At 47.0% G+C, this 14,659-nt stretch overlaps 1 protein-coding gene across 5 annotated transcripts in view; it reads left to right on the plus strand.

Moving 5' to 3' along the window:
- The first annotated feature begins 980 nt into the window (after positions 1 to 980).
- NT5C2 (5'-nucleotidase, cytosolic II) overlaps positions 981 to 14,659 on the plus strand; it is an 86,332-nt gene continuing 72,653 nt past the window's right edge. The window contains exon 1 of one of the 5 annotated variants that reach the window (XM_037903539.2): positions 981 to 1,116. The gene's annotated coding sequence lies outside the window, so the exon portion shown is untranslated. Of the gene's footprint in view, positions 1,117 to 3,007; positions 3,473 to 11,251; positions 11,382 to 12,158; positions 12,385 to 14,659 lie in introns of those variants that run through there. The other 4 variants (XM_027820315.3, XM_043550606.1, XM_043550607.1 and 1 more) reach the window with 4 other exon arrangements.

Consider the following 14,659-nt stretch of genomic DNA (forward strand, 5'->3'; position numbering starts at 1 on the left):
CTACTTTGTGCATTGATGCAGGCACTGCTACTAAGGACGCACTCCATGGAGACAATGAGCATGGTGTGGCCACGCACAATCGACTTAATTCATTCAGAGGCTCAAGGTCGAATTAGATAAAGTCGACTTAATTTTGTAGTGTACATATGGCCAACCCCATCAACTGCTTCGTCACTTACCCCATGCTACTGTACCATCTGTTCCCCCATAATCACTCCCACACACTGCCGCGTCTGGCCTTTCATCCAGGCCAGAGAACATGCAGCTTTTGATATTTTACAGTATTTACCATGCACAAAAGAACCAACCAGCTCTCCAGCCACTTGGCAAAATGATTGTCCCTGATTCCAGTGCAATGGGGTGGCCAGCCTGGCACCACCAGCCCTCGTTGCAAAGCCATTGGGATGGGGAGACTGGTACCGCCAGCTCTGATTGTTAATGTCACTGAGAAGGGGCACCCTGCACTACCACTCCTGTTGCAGTTCGGGGGGCGGGGGGCGTACATGGCAAGGAGCAAAGACTATGCTGCAGACGCTGAGCGAAAGGCTAATCAAACTGCAGAGGTGTAGCGGCACGTTGAATCCGGGCGGAGTGCTCCAAGCACTGTGTGAAGCCAGGGTGTGATTGCTGCAAAGGGCTGAATGCATTACATCCTCTTCTGCACACAGCCCCCAGCCCCCCATTTGCTTTGGGGTTGATCCTGGCGCCACTCCCTAGATCACCCTCCAGGTGCCTCCAGGAGAGGTGCTGGAACAATTTGTATAGTGGGGGTGTTGAGAGCCATTGAACCAAACTGCAGATGCTGTATATGATGGGAACCAGGGGGTTTAAGCCAGGGGGTGGCAGAATCCGTGTGCGGCTGTATTGGGGGGTTGCACACGCTCCCCGGTCCCTGGCAAGGTCTGTGTGCGGCTGTATTGGGGGGTTGCACACTCTCCCCGGTCCCTGGCAGGGTCTGTGTGCGGCTGCGCTAGCGGAGTGGGTTGCCCGCCCCCCTCCCCGCCCCACGTCCCCGGTCTATTGGCTACGGGGCGGGGCGCACGCCGCGCCTGCGCAGTGCGGCCGCCCCCGTGCTGCGGCTGTGGTGCGGTTTATTTTCTCGCAGAGCGGCTGCAGGTGAGGAAGCTGGGAGTCCGGGACCCCCGCCGCGAGAGACCCCCTCACCTAGGGAGTGGCCGAGGGCAGGACCCCCCCCTCGCGCGGGCAGCGCCCCAGGGCAGGACCCCCCCGCACGCCCCCCCCCTCGCGCGGGCAGCGCCCCAGGGCAGGACCCCCCCCGCACGCCCCCCCCCCCCGCGCGGGCAGCGCCCCAGGGCAGGACCCCCCCGCACGCCCCCCCCCCCCCCGCGCGGGCAGCGCCCCAGGGCAGGACCCCCCCGACACGCTCCCCCCCCCCTCGCGCGGGCAGCGCCCCAGGGCAGGACCCCCCCGACACGCTCCCCCCCCCCTCGCGCGGGCAGCGCCCCAGGGCAGGACCCCCCCGACACGCTCCCCCCCCCTCGCGCGGGCAGCGCCCCAGGGCAGGACCCCCCCGACACGCTCCCCCCCCTCGCGCGGGCAGCGCCCCAGGGCAGGACCCCCCCGACACGCTCCCCCCCCTTCGCGCGGGCAGCGCCCCAGGGCAGGACCCCCCCGACACGCTCCCCCCTCCTCGCGCGGGCAGCGCCCCAGGGCAGGACCCCCCCGACACGCTCCCCCCTCCTCGCGCGGGCAGCGCCCCAGGGCAGGACCCCCCCGACACGCTCCCCCCCCCCCCGCGCGGGCAGCGCCCCTGGGCAGGACCCCCCCGACCCGCTCCCCCCCCCTCGCGCGGGCAGCGCCCCAGGGCAGGACCCCCCCGACACGCTCCCCCCCCCTCGCGCGGGCAGCGCCCCAGGGCAGGACCCCCCCGACACGCTCCCCCCTCCTCGCGCGGGCAGCGCCCCAGGGCAGGACCCCCCCGACACGCTCCCCCCTCCTCGCGCGGGCAGCGCCCCAGGGCAGGACCCCCCCGACACGCTCCCCCCCCCCTCGCGCGGGCAGCGCCCCAGGGCAGGACCCCCCCGACACGCTCCCCCCCCCTCGCGCGGGCAGCGCCCCAGGGCAGGACCCCCCCACACGCCCCCCCTCGCGCGGGCAGCGCCCCAGGGCAGGACCCCCCCACACGCCCCCCCTCTCGCGCGGGCAGCGCCCCAGGGCAGGACCCCCCCACACGCCCCCCCCTCTCGCGGGCAGCGCCCCAGGGCAGGACCCCCCCACACGCCCCCCCTCTCGCGCGGGCAGCGCCCCAGGGCAGGACCCCCCCACACGCCCCCCCCTCTCGCGGGCAGCGCCCCAGGGCAGGACCCCCCCCACACACCCCCCCCCTCGCGCGGGCAGCGCCCCAGGGCAGGACCCCCCCGACACGCTCCCCCCTCCTCGCGCGGGCAGCGCCCCAGGGCAGGACCCCCCCGACACGCTCCCCCCTCCTCGCGCGGGCAGCGCCCCAGGGCAGGACCCCCCCGACACGCTCCCCCCCCCCTCGCGCGGGCAGCGCCCCAGGGCAGGACCCCCCCGACACGCTCCCCCCCCCTCTCGCGGGCAGCGCCCCAGGGCAGGACCCCCCCCACACACCCCCCCCCCTCGCGCGGGCAGCGCCCCAGGGCAGGACCCCCCCGACACGCTCCCCCCTCCTCGCGCGGGCAGCGCCCCAGGGCAGGACCCCCCCGACACGCTCCCCCCTCCTCGCGCGGGCAGCGCCCCAGGGCAGGACCCCCCCGACACGCTCCCCCCTCCTCGCGCGGGCAGCGCCCCAGGGCAGGACCCCCCCGACACGCTCCCCCCCCCTCGCGCGGGCAGCGCCCCAGGGCAGGACCCCCCCGACACGCTCCCCCCTCCTCGCGCGGGCAGCGCCCCAGGGCAGGACCCCCCTGACACGCCCCCCTGTCCTTGGGGTGCCCCCTTTTGCCCCAGTCGAGCTGCTCCCTTGTGCTATAGCTGAGGGGATCCTTGCTCCCCACGGGTACCCGGGGGGGGGGGTTCTCTTCAGCGTGGTTACTGAGGGGTGCCTCCACCTCAGGAGGGGTGCCCCCTTTCCCCGACAGTGACTGGCTAGAGACCAGCTTGAGGATCTTCCCCCCCCCCAAATCGAGTGAGCCCCTGAGGCTCTCTTCACTGCAGCCTCCAGGCTCACCCTGGCTTCTGGGTGGAGAGGGGGCCGCTTGGCTGAGCGGGGGAACCCCTTGTTGTTTATTTCCTCTCATGGATGTTGGGCTGAGGGCCCCAGCAAACCAAACTGCACCTGGACAATTCATCCCTGCTTCCCCCTGGGGCTGGGGATTGAGGGGGGGTGATGCCCTGTATAGAGGAAAGCAATTGACTTGGCAGGATGGGAAGTGTTTTCAGGGTAGCCTTGCATCAGAAGGTGGTTCAGTGTCACTTGCTTTATTTGAACTGAGTTGGCCTTGGCAAATGGGTCCCTGTCAGGCTTGAACTGATAACCCAGAGAGGACAGGTGGGAACCAAATAAATATCAAGTTTGCTTTCATTTTACTTGTCTTTTTTTAATGCCTCTACTTCTGGCAATGTTGTGTTGCAAAATGTACACCAGGGAAACAGTTCTGCATTAGCTACTGATATATTAAGGGATTTAATAGGTCCCTTCCATCTCTCTTTTATGTGGTTCAGGCTGTTGTAAAAATGTGGAGATGATGAATTCCTCTAAAGGTGTTTACATTTAATTGACTCTAATGTGGATGCTCCAGGATGATACTTGGCCTGTTGGTTCTGGGTTTCATATTCATGACTATGTAAAAATGGCACCTTCTTCCTCAACCCCCTGTGAAGTGAAAAATATATCTTGTCATTAACTAAAATATATTTTGCTGCTTCTTACACCTGTTAGCTCTGGGAGACGGAGCTGTGTTCTATTCTGGGTCACGTATTATCATGCTCCTCTTACTAGAATTGTTAACGAGGGGCCTGATCCTTCAAATACTTATTCACATTACTCATATGAGTAATGTTAAATGTGTATAAATGTTTGCAGGGTTATGGCTTATGTTCTTATTTTCAGGATCTTTGTTGTTTGTGATATTGTAAGCCAGAAAGAGGACGTAGCTTTTTTTTTTTTTTTTTACTTCCATATTGAGTTTGCAGTGGTGGCAGTTAGAAAAAACGTACACACATTTTCAACTTGTCCACTGAGCACTTTTGCTCTGGAAAGATTTGAGAAACAATCCTAATAGTCATGTTCTAGAGCAGAACTCCATTGTAGCTAGTCTCGAGGTCAAAAGATCAGTTGGGAACTTATAACAACAGTTGGAGTTGTCAAGCATAAATGTAGTTTTGTTATATACTACAATACAACTTTTATTTGTATCCTGTCACCTAAATAAACTGTATTCCAAAATGCTCCATGGAGTTACATACAGTTACAGAGATAAACAGGGGTGAAAAATTTTGAGAGCGAGAGAAACCTTTTCAGCTGAGGTTTGAGATCAGAAATTGTGCCAATATATTTGCTTTTCTAGCATTACTATTATAAGGCATTTGCTAAAGATCAGTTTGAGGTGAAATTTGTCAGGCAGCTTTTCAGTTTAAAGCAATTTTTTTAAATAAAGTGTGAAGGATGTCTCCAAATTTAGGTTTTGGAAAAATAAGCTTTATAAAAGCTAAAACCACTAGAAATATTTACACTGGGCTATTTTCAAACATCAACTTAAAGTTTTCTTTAAAAAAAAAAAAAAAAAGTCTCCCTTAATGTTTGGAACTTGAACCTTGAAACATTATTCTCTTTGGGAAAATCTCAAAAGTAACCTTTATTTAAAAAATGAGAAGAAACAAAAGTGAAAATAAATACATTTTCACATCTGTGCTGAGAGAAATGAAGTGTTTGTGGGGGAGACAATCTCAAATACCATGGAAAAGGAAATATGGGCTTGTTAAATATGATTTTTAATCTGATTAATAAAATGTAGTTTGTAATAGAAACTATTGTCTAGGGAAGAGACGGCTCAGAGGATTGGTTATAGTGATAGCTCTCAACCTTCCAGATTCCTGTTTTCAGGGGTCTGATTTGTCTTGTGTACCCCCAACTTTCACCTCACTTCAAAACTACTTACTTACAAAATCAGACATAAAAATGCAAAAGTATCACAGCACACTTTTACTGTAAAATTGCTTACTTTCTCACTGTTACCATATAATTATAAAATAAATGGCTTGGAATATAAATATTGTACTTACATTTCAGTGTATAGTATATAGAACAGTATAGACAAGTCATTGTTTGAAATTTTAATTTGTACTGACTTTGCTAGTGCTTTTTATGTAGTCTGTTGTAAAACTAGGCAAATATCAACATGAGTTGATGTACCCCCTGGAAGACCGCTGTGTACCCCCAAGGGGTATGTGTACCCCTGGCTGAGAACCACTGGGTTATAGATTAGGCTCATAGTGCTCACAAGTTAGTTTGCAGGTTCAGGCTCAGCTTAAGTTTTGAGATCCCCAGGAGTGACATAAACTGCTCCAGAATATGTGCATGGGAGGAAGGTTGACTGTTGGCAGCTCCTCCCAGATAATCCTACATAGGTAGAATCAGATGGATGATGTGCAATGGAAGCTAAACTGCCTAGCCAGTTCTGCAGACTTGGAATCAGAGTGTGCTGTGGAACATCGGTGATCTGATACAGCAGAGCCTACTGCTACTTGGCCATTGGTTAAAATCTAGCAGAGCTCTGTAATGATCCAAAGCTGTTATCTGACAGCTGTTTGGCCTTCTGGGAAGTGAATGAGTTGTTCTAGCTCAATTCCTCATGGAAAGTTCCACATCCTAACAGGCTCCCTGTTTGGCTGTCTTAAAGAGAACAAGGATTGAATGGGCTTTGGGACTGATCTCCTGTCACATTCTTCTATGTCTTCACTCTCTGTTAGATCTGAGACACATCAGTAAGGCAGCGTGGGGGAGTCTCCACTTTGTCTGCCCTGTATCTGTTCTTCCCCCAGTTTGTAGTGGTGTGAATCATCAGCATAAAGCTCACTTGAAAAATACTTGAATTATTGGCATCTTTGGTCTTCTTAAAAGTATTAATCTTTGATGATTGGCTACTCTGTGTCTAGGCATAACTTGTTCTTTGGATATCTCCATATTATGAATTTTCATGTTAATTGTTCTCAGTGTAACAGACCCATTCTGTGCTACTGAAGAAACCATTATTATGTATTGTGGCTAAGGTCCATGTATTAGTGGTTTGTATTATTTTAATATTATGGATCATCATTCATTGGAATGATTCCTAAAATGTTAGGCTATTTCCTGCCAATAGAGAGCACTCAACACAAGTTTATTTTTCTTTTCCTTTATTACCACAAAGGAAGTTCAGAATGTACAATAAACAGAATTGATGCAATATCTGGAAAAAAATTCAGTGTTGTTGTTTAAGGTGGCTGCCATGAGCAGTATATTATCTTAATATGACTAAATTAGGGTAACCACTCTGCCCCAAACTCCTCACTTTCAGACTGTATGTTGAAGGGTCAGGCCAGTGCTATGAAAAACTTTAGCATTTACAGTATTGAAGCACAACAGGCTAAGTTAAGGACCGTACATATATGGGCAATGATATCTTGCCTCAGATGATAGGCGCGGCAAGAAGGAGCGTAAGTCATTCTGCCCATCTGAGAAGCACGATAATCCCTTAAATATAGACAGTCTTATGACTACCATATTATATAGTAGAATGTATACTTTATAATACATTCAGTAGTAGATTTGCTGTGCATTGTCCTGAGTATTAGTTCCCTGACACTTAGCCACTGCACCCGCTTATTTAAGTGTAGTACTGAATGTCTCTGTGCCTGGGTAAAGCCTTCCGCTGCTATGTCACTTGTTAAAATCTGACATAGATTGGCAGTGACTAAAAGTTCTTGCTAGTTGGCAATCTTAGTCCAGTTTCTTCTGCGTAGGTACATCTGTTGCAAAACTCACTGTCACAATTGCTGATATATAGCTCCCTTTTTTGGTAGAGACCAAGGACTAAATGGGCCATTAATCCCTTCTCCCCTATATTTGTTTATACGGTGCTGCTATGCACACATAGGCCATTAAAATTAATAGGTCCTTGGCTTGTGGATCTTACCAGCTAGATCAGACTTAACACAGCAGAGATACAAATAAACAAAGGTGGAGGAAGAAATATGGGGGAGTGAGGGTTACAGTAGTGAAATATCGGTAGATGTAATATTGCTGTTTGCACATCTTGTTTGGGTTTTTAAATCAAACGTATGAATGTTTGAGCATAGCATCTCTAACTTTGGGTGGGAGTCAGGTAGAAGGCAAAGGCACAAGCTTTGAAGAGCCCTGAAGATATTCTTTCCAGAACCAGGATGAAGCACTTTAGCAGGGTCTAGTGTGTGGAGTCTTGCACTAATGCTGCCTGTGCTGTACCCATTCTGTGGCTAAACAGAGGGCTTCAGCCTCCAAACCTGCCAGTCTGGCTCCTTTCACCAGTACAAATTCATCTGAAAAAAGAGAAGGGGATGGGGTGCTCCACTGTGCCCAGCTGTGTCCTGAAGTTATTTCACAGTCCAGGTCTAATTTAGTTGTCTAACCACAGGAATAATATTTACAGCTCCCAGTTATGCTCTGAATGTTTCAAAACAAAGATTTATTATACTGAGTGTGTACTTAATAAGCAGATTGTAGGGTTGGCCTGGGGGAAAGTAAAAAATAGAGATGTAGCTTTCCTTAGGCGCTCCTACAAAATGCTGTGAAATAGTCTCATTTTTCACTGTTTGCTTAAGAAAGCAAAAAGAGCAGGCCCTTGAATTAGCTGGCTTTGGCCCAGATGTTTGTAGCTCTCCACACTGACATCTGTGTAATGTGTGGAACACTTTATATATAAAAACATTCCTACAGGGTTTAATGAAGTGGAACAAAGTTGAACCCTCAAGTGAAGACACGCTGTGAAGTGCTATCCATAGCAATCACGGTGAGGTAATTGATCCATCCAGCTCCATTAATTACTAACAAAAATAACTCAGTTTTGCAGTCAGTTTTTTAAGTATTAAGAGTTGGAAGTATCTGAGGGAGATCAACTCTACTGATAGTTTAGGATATATCATAATCCCTAAACCCAGTTGAGTCTAGCTGGTGTGTTCTGGGTTGTCTCAGTCAGCTAACCAGCCCCAGAAGTTCCCAGGGAAGGGGGGCAGAGCAGATCATGTGACAGTCCAGCCCACCGCTGACTGAAAAAACAGGTCAGAAAATAAATTAATGGTGCTCTCTTTATCTAGAGAAACAACATGCTGTAACTGCAGTTAAACACAGATATGAATGTCATATTACCTGTTTCCTCATCTTCCTGCTTGTTCAACCGATAGGTCAGTGTGGCTTTTTTATCACATGTAAAGTGCTGCAGATTGGATTGAGCAATTAAGGCTAGAGCACAGTTCAGGAGATGTATTTTATCTAAATTCACCGTTTGCATATAATGAATGATAAATAAGATACATAGATATTTTAATCATTCACCCTTCATTTGGGGAGAGGGGGGATGAAAAAAGTGGATTATGTCTATGGGTCATATCTTGAGACCCCCAGTCTAATAGGCTGGGAGTACTGCAGAGGCAACATGCTCACTCTCTTGGCTAAGGTAGCATTTCAGGTTCTCGAAGGCTAACTGAGGAGTGGTATTGAACTTAGGGTGGATGCAGCTGGTTCCTGCCATTGTCAGTTGAAAGGCTGGAGCCGTCTAATACAGAGCTTTTGGGAGAGTGGGGTGGGGGGTAGAGTTACAATAAAAAATAAGGGCAAAAAAGGAGAACCCCAGAAGGCTCCTGGTAAGCTAAGTGCCTGTTGTGCTCTTGGTGCTATATGAGGAATGGTACCCGCTAAAAAGAGATCCAGCAGGCACCCCTTTCATATTTGGTTACTATACTATGTATGGATTTATCCTCACAACACCCCTGTGAGGTAGGGCAGCATTATCTCTGTTCAAGAACAGAGGCACAAGAGATTAAGTGACCTGCCCAGGATCACACAGGAAGTCTGTGACAGAGCTGGTTATTGAGCTCAGGTCTCTTGAGTTCTAGGCCAGTGTCTTAACCACAAGTCCACCCTTTCTCCACTGGACAAATGATGTCCTTGTCAAACATTCAGTGCCCCGGGCCATTTACTAAAGCGTGTGAGGTCACAATATATACATCCTTTGAGACTCCCAAAAAGTCCTCTAGTAAAACCAGGAAAGACCAGAGCTAGTATTTTGATATCTTAGGTAAAATACAAACAGAAAAAAAAAATCCTTTTAAATACAAAATTAACTTGGCAGTGCAGATCTCAGGATTATTTGATCAGTTGGGATGCTGACCACTGTATATACATGAAGACTGCTCTTTGTATAGTACGTGTTAAAAGATATTGCAGTCATTTATAGAGCTTATTACTAAAGAGCGGCCACATGAATGTGTAGGGAGCTGTCCCGTATTTTTTCCAGGACAAAGTTGGTGTATAACAAAACCTGTAGCATAGAAAAGTAAAATTCTGCCAGTTTACGAGATGACTGATGGATAGCTAGTATAACACCGATTTTTAAAAAAGGCTCCCGAGGTGATCCTGGCAATTACAGGCTGGTAAGTCTAACCTCAGTACCTGGCAGATTGGTTGAAACTATAGTAAAGAACACAATTATCAGACACATAGAACACGGTATCTTGAGGAAGAGTCAACACAGCTTTTGTAAAGGGAAATCATGCCTCATCAATCTGTTAGAATTCTTTGAGGTGTCAACAAACATGGACAAGAGTGATCAAGTGGATATAGTGTACTTGGACTTTCAGAAAGCCTTTGACAAAGTCCCTCACCAAGAGCTCTTAAGCAAAGTAAGCAGTCATGGGATAAGAGGGAAGGTCTTCTCATGGATCAGTAATTGGTTAAAAATAGGAAACAAAGGAATAAATGGTCAGTTTTCACAGTGGAGCCCCAAGGATCTGTACTGCAATCAGTGCTGTTCAACATAGTCACAAATGATCTTAAAAAGAAAAGGAGTACTTGTGGCACCTTAGAGGCAAGGTGCCACAAGTACTCCTTTTCTTTTTGCGAATACAGACTAACACGGCTGCTACTCTGAAACAAATGATCTTGTGTCAGCTATAATGTCAAATCAGTCTTTGTAGCTGTTAACCCTTTATATTGCACAGCAGTAGTAAAAACAAGAATAGTTTGTACTGTCTGTGCCTTTTCTTTGAGGATCTCAAATCACTTTGCAAAGATGGATAAGTATTATTGTCCCCACTTTCCAAGGCAACTGAGGTATATTGTAGTTCAGGGATTTACCCAAAGTTCCAGGAACAAGTCAGTGACAGAGTATGGAATCACACTTTTTATTATTTACATTATTGTAGCGTCTAGGGCTCCCAATCAAGGATATGGGTCTGGCTGTGGTAGGTACTTGGATCAAAAATCAATTCCTGGTCTTCAGCTAAAACAATTAAATCCGTGGTTCTCAAATTTTTTCATAGGGTGGAATACATTTTAGCAGAAAGATTAACTTCATCTCTTGTTCCTAATCACATAGTCACCCCTGTGGCAATTAGAGCAATTGCTTGCATGGAGAATAATAAGCAAGTATTTAATGAGTTTTAGGTATGTCCTCATGTAATTTAGCAGCTGGAAACAAGGAGCAAAGACAGCACAGTGTGACTGGCCAGACTGCCAGAAAGCACTCAGTGCATCACAGTTTGGATAACTCTGTACTAAATCATTCTGTACATTTTTAGGGTGTCCTTTTCTGTGCAAGACTTTTTTAGGAGTTGAGCATTATTCTAACAGCAGCATACTGTAAAGAGGGAGATTTTAGTGGACTTCAGTGCAGTCTTCATAGACTTCAAAGCCAGAAGGGATCATCTAGTGGAACCTCTTGTATAACACAGGCCAAGAGGCCATAGAACTTCTCCAAAATATTTCCTAGAGCATATATTTTAGAAACACTTCTAGTCATGTTTTAAAAATAGTCAATGATAGAGAATTCATTGCAACCCTTAGCAAATTGTTCCAGTGGTTAATTACTCTCATTAAAAATTTACACCTGATTTCCAGTCTGAATTTGTTTAGCTTCAACTTCCCCTCACTGGATTGTGTTATACCTTTCTCTGCTACATTGAAGATCCTATTATCAAATATTTGTTCCCCATGTAGATTCTTATAAACTGTAATCAAGTCACCCCTTGACCTTTTCTTTGTTATGCTAAATAGATTGAGCTCCTTGAATCTATCATGATAAGACATGTTTTCTTTTAGAATCCTTTAGTCAGTCTCGAGGCTCTTCTCTGAACCTTCTTCAATTTATCAACATCCTTCTTGAGTTGTGGACAGCGGAACTGGACACCTTATTCCAGTAGTTGTTACACCAGGGCCTAATAGAGAGGTAAAATAATGTCTCTACTCTTACTTAGGGTTCCCGTGTTTTTGCATCCCAGGATTGCATTAGCTCTTAATAGAAGGAGTCTTAATAGAGTGAGTAGAATAGGTGCAATATTGAGGACTCTTAAGTCTTGTGTTGTACTGTACTCATTCATTTACAATGAGCGGAAGCTTTTTGTGCACAGTGCACTTTGAGATTCCCCAGAAGCAACCTTTTGTCCATATGCTGACCTTGTATTAACAACTTCAAAGCATTTTCTTGGTTTTGTGGTCAATTAGTATCATTGTAGAGGGCAAGAGTCCCCTTTATTCGTAGATTAGAAAGCCAGAAGGAACCATTGTGATCAACTAGCCTGATTAACACAGGTCATAGCACGTCTCCAGTTTATTCCTATTTCAACTAAAGCATATCTTTAGAAAAACATCCATTCTTGAGTAACAAAATTCTAGTGATGGAGAGTCCACCACAACCTGTGATAAGTTGTTCCAATGGCTAATTACCCTCACTGTTAGAAATTTGCATTTTATTTCTAGTCTGAATTTGTTTTGCTTCAACTTTCATCCATTGAATATTATTATACCGTTGTTTTGTAGACTGAAGAGCCCTCTATTATCAAATTTCTGTTCCCTATGTAGGTACTTATGGATTGTGATCAAGTCACCCCTTAATCGTCTCTTTGTTAAGATAAACAGATTGAGCTTCTTACGTTTTTCATTATAAAGTATGTTTTCCAATCCTTTAATCATTTTTGTGGTTTTTTCTGAACCCTCTCCAGTTTATCAACATCTTTCTTGAATTGTGGAAACCAGAACTAGACACAGTTTTCCAGTAGCGGCTGCACCAGTGCCAAATACAAAATAAATATAATTTCCTACTTGATATTCCTCTGTTTATACAGTCCAGGAACATATTTACCCTTTTGGCCACAGCATCACACTTAGCCATCATGGTCTGTGAGGCCTTCTCAGAGTCACTGCTTCCCAGGATACAGTCTCCCGTCTTGCAAGTATGGCCCGTATTCTTTGTTTCTAGATGTATGACAGTACTGTGCACGCATGGTAGAGAAAGCAGAAAATTAGTGTTACATTAACAGTACACTGGGGGTAAGAGGCATAAATTTGTCAGTTGGGAATGATAAAGCCAGCACTGATGTTACAGTACAGCAGTTCTGCAGAGGATCTAGAGATGCAGAAGCTCCATGGACACTGGAAAATATATTAATTAACTTATCAGAGGTTTACGGCTCCTGTTTCAAGGCAGACGAAGCTGTTACAACTCTCTGAGGGAGGATGGGAGGTCTTGTGGTTCAGACACAGGACCTGGAGTCAGGAGATCTGAGTTCTGTTCCTGGCTGGACTCATTAGGTCATGCTGTGACCTCACATTTATCACTTTGTGTCTTTCTGCCTCATTTTCCACATCTGTAGAATGGAGATAATAATACGTGCCTACTCCACAGGACTGTTGGAAGCCTTGAAAGTTCCTTGGCTAGGCATTGCTAAAGAAATGCTAAATATTATTATTAGCAAGCAAAGAATGTTAGTTTTTATCCATGCATCATATGTAGTATTAAAAAATCAAAATCTCTTAGGTTAATAATAAACCCTTTGATTTGATTGATATCTTTGATGCTATGAAGAATTATCTCCACAAAGGGAGCATAAAAGAAACACAAGCAGCATTTATTAAAAATATGCCAGAATGTTGTTATAGTAACTAGTAGGGATGTTATTAATGCTCTCTGCTTATAGTGCCTTCTCTGTGAGGATCTCAAAACGTATTATGGACATTAGTTAATCAAGCATCACAGCACTTTGTGTTGTAGGGATTAATTACAAAAAATAATTGTGTGTGTTGGTACAGATGTATAGACTTTTGCCTGGCTCAACAATAGGTGACAGCTCACCTCTAATTTTCTCTTTTTTCCTGGGTGGGAGTTCCATGACCGATATTTTAAAGGTTACGTATATACGGTGCAAGGCTGGCTCTATGTTTATGGGGCCTTATTCATAATAAGTCATGTAGGGTCACCATCAGAATTCCTTCTTTTCTGTGACCAGATCCTCTCTTCTTAATGGCTTGGCCAGTGGTACTGTTAGAAGCACCATGGCTGGGTGGTCAGATGTATGGAGCACGGGGTCCTATGTTACTTTCTAGCATGATGACCTTCAGGTCATCACTGATAGATTTTCTGAAGCATCCCAGCTCTTTGGCCTCACCATCAGTCTCAGGAAGACAGAGGTCTTGTTCCAACCAGCACCTCATTCCACTGCCCCAGTGCCGGCCATCTTCATCCAAGGCACACAGCTGAAAAATGTGGATCAATTCAAATATTTGGGCAGCACCATCTTGAGTGACAGTTCCCTTGATAAGGAAATTTCCTCCAGAATTAGTAAAGCCAGCCAGGCCCTTAGCTGACTCTGAACATAAGTCCTTAACCTACACAACATTCGTCTCTCCACCAAATTGAAGATCTACAGTACAGTGGTTCTAACATCTCTCCTGTATAGATCTGAGACATGGACTCTTTATAGACATCATGATTGATGATGATGATTTAATTGGGGATTGGTCCTGCTTTGAGCAGGGGGTTGGACTAGATGACCTCCTGAGGTCCCTTCCAACCCTGATAGTCTATGATTCTATGATCACATTAAACAGCTCAAACAATTTCACACATGTTCTCTCTGCTCAATAATGAGCATTCACTGGCAGGATAGAGTGACTAATATTAAGGTCCCTGAGAGAGCAAATACAACCAGCATTGAGGAAATGTTACTGAGAAGACAACTCAGGTGGATTGGACATGTCATCAGAATGGAAGACCACCATCTCCCAAAACGGATCTTGTATGGGGAGCAGAGTCAGGGCAAAAGAAAGAAGAGTCATCTGTATAAGCACTTCAAAGATAATCTGAAGAGCAGTCTCCAGTGGGCTGGCATCAATCCCAAAGAGCTTGAGCAAATGGCTCCCTGGTGGTCTCTGACAAGATTAGCATGTAACAGATTTGAGCAGGATCGACAAAACCATCTCCAGGCTGCATGTGAAAGGCGCCCCAGAGCTGCACCATCAAACATCATAGATACAGACTTCCCATGCCCTCAGTGCGACCCACTCTTTGCATCAGGGTTCGGACTTCAGAGTCATATGTGTAGCCACAGATGAGAACTGCGACAATATCCTCGTCGTTGTCGTCGTCGTCAGCAGTGGACTACCAACAGTATATCTAGACAATAAAAAATGCTATCGCTGGTACTGATGGAGAGAGCCAAGGCAATCTGT

This window comes from Chelonia mydas, chromosome 7, assembly GCF_015237465.2.
Source record: "Chelonia mydas isolate rCheMyd1 chromosome 7, rCheMyd1.pri.v2, whole genome shotgun sequence".
Lineage (NCBI taxonomy): Eukaryota > Metazoa > Chordata > Testudines > Cheloniidae > Chelonia > Chelonia mydas.